We start from the raw sequence: 2,965 nt of genomic DNA, 5'->3' as shown, positions 1-2,965 counted from the left end.
ACAAGAGCAAACAACCAAAAACCATAAAAGAATGGAGGAAAGGGTAAAGCGGTACAGATCGTTAGGCCACACCTTCAATTTTGTCACCTCAGAAAATAGATGCTATTCAGCCTCTGCAATAACCTTCACAAAAGAACATCTACGGGCAGTACACCTACCCCATGATGACCCTTTGGTCATCTCGTTGCAGGTCGACCATTACCAATTGGGGAGAGTTTTAGATGGTGGGGCAGCAGTGTTGATGTCCTCTTCTGGGAAGAATTTCAGAGGATGGGTCTCAAAGAAAGTCAGATCAGACCCTCTGTTGTACCAATCTTGGGATTCAATAGCCAAAGGGTATACCCAAAAGGCGTTATCAGGTTAAATGTAGTCACTGCAAAACGCACTTTGACAGTAGATTTCCTCATAGTGGACTATGTCAAAAGCTACAATGCCATCATGGGGAGGAACTGGATCCATAGGATGCAAGGAGTGGTCTCCACTTTGCATCAAGTTATGCGATGTCAATCACCTGATGGGTGCTACACAATCGACATGAAGGGTGCCAAAAGCAGGCAAAGAGATGCTACCTGACCCTGAAGGAGATAAATGAAATTGGCAACTCCTCCCCTGGCAACAACCCCACCAAATAGCAATCAAAGGATAGTTTACCAGCATATCTCAGAGGCTTAGTTGCAGAAGAAGATCACGGTAAACCCTAAACTACTCTCGACGATCTAGAAGAAATCTGCATAGATGATGATGATCCATCCAAAACATTGCTGGTAAGTGCCCCGTTGCCCGAGATAGAAAAGCAGACCCTAATCCAATTCTTGAAAACTAGAGTTTGGACTTTAGCCTGGTCCCCGCATGAAATACCAGGAATAGATCCTTCTATCATGAGTCAGAGCCTCAACATATCAAACAACTTCCCACCCATCAAGCAGAGGCAGAGAAGGTTCGCTCCCGAAGTCAAACTGGCCATACAAGAAGAGGTACAATGGTTGTTAAGCATAGGAGCAATTGAAGAATGCCTATATCCCAGTTGGCTAGCCAACCCTGTAGTGGTCCCGAAGAAAAACATAAAAAAAATGAGTGGGCATAGACTACACCAACTTGAACAAAGCGTGTCCTAAAGATTGCTACCCTTTTCCAAAGATTGATCAAATGATAGATGCCACGGCAGGATACGAAAGAATGAGATTCCTTGATGCCTACTCAGGGTACAATCAGATCTCAATGAGAGCAGAAGATCGAATCCACACTACTTTCACAACAGAGTGCGACCTATACTGTTACAAAGTCATGCCCTTTGGCCTGAAAAACGCAGGAGCAACATATCAGAGGCTGATGCACAAGATTTTTTCCTCATTGCTTGGTAGGAACATGGAAGTATATATTGACGACATGGTGATCAAATCTCGGCAGGGTATCACGCATGTGGAATATCTAACCGAATGCTTCAACATACTCGACGCCTATCAAATGAAGTTGAACCCAACCAAATGTGTTTTTGGGGTATCCTCAGGCCAGTTCATAGGGTATGTGGTCAGCCAGAGGGGCATCGAGGCCAATCCGACCCAGATTGCCTCACTGTTAGAAATCAAGGAGCCTAGAACCATCCGGGATATCCAAACTCTGACAGGCAAAGCGTATCCCTGAGCATATTTATATCATGCATGTCCGATCATTGCCAGCCTTTCTTCCAATGCATCAAGAAGTCCACCAACACCACTTGGGGGCAGAACAAAATAAAGCCTTCGAGGAATTAAAAGCGTATCTAAGCACTCCCCCCATATTAAGCTCTCCCATCCCCAACGAAGATCTCTTCTTATACCTGTCTGTTTCCTACTTTGTCGTGAGTTCTGTACTCTTTTGAGAAGACGAAGGCCAGTAGAAGCCAGTGTTCTACTGCAGTAAGATGCTACTAGATGCTGAAACGCGCTACAGCATGATGGAAAAATTGGTCCTCGTGTTAATTATAGCAATGAAGAAGCTTCAAAAGTATTTTTAAGGCCATACCATTATTGTATACACAGACTATCCATTAAAGCAGATCTTGAATAAGCCCGACCTCTCTAGCAGAATGTCCAAATGGGAAATTGACCTCAGGACATATGATATACGGTTCTCACCACGAAAAGCAAAGAAAGGCCAAGTACTAGCTGATTTTCTGGTCGAGATACAATCCTTCACACCCGAGACCGCACCAGAACTACTAAAATTCGAAGAAGAATGGATGTGGACAATGCACACAGATGGAGCCTCCAATTCACAAGGAGTTGGGATCAACATCGTATTGGAGGCACCCTCTAGATTACAAGTTGAAGAAGCCCTACAGTTGGAGCAACATGCCACAAATAATGAAGTCGAATATGAAGCCATGATCTACGGTCTAGATTTGGCACGAAGCATGGGAATCAGACAACTGAGAGTCAGAGGGGATTCGAAGCTAATGATAGAGCAAGTGGCAGGAAATTTTGACACCAAGGCACCCCATCTGACCAACCTATTGGAAAAAGTATCTGCATTAAAGTCACAATTCCAGCAATTTGAGCTCGTACAAATACCAAGGGAACTAAATCAAAGGGTCCATGCCCTCGCAAAGCAAGCCTCTGTGGCAGAATGTTCACGAAACTCAACAATTTCCACAAGTCGTACACGAAAAGCTGTAAAAAAACTTCCATCTTGTCAGAACCAGAATGTTGGATGGACCCCATTATCCGTTACCTGACCAAGTCTGAACTACTAGCCAATGCAAAAGACGCAAGCTTCTGCGCCTTAAAGCTCAATGCTACTCCATTATCCATGGAATGTTGCATCGTAGATCCTTTAACGACCCCTATCTTTGGTGCTTATGTCCCTCAGAAGCTCAAAAATTATTAGAGGAGATCCACGAAGGAGCATGAGGGAACCACACCGGGGGACGAAGCTTGGCACATAAAGCGCTCATAGCAGGATATTACTGGGCATATATGATGACAGA

The sequence above is a fragment of the Humulus lupulus genome, chromosome 7 (assembly GCF_963169125.1).
Source record: "Humulus lupulus chromosome 7, drHumLupu1.1, whole genome shotgun sequence".
NCBI lineage: Eukaryota > Viridiplantae > Streptophyta > Magnoliopsida > Rosales > Cannabaceae > Humulus > Humulus lupulus.
This window is presented reverse-complemented; position numbering follows the sequence as displayed.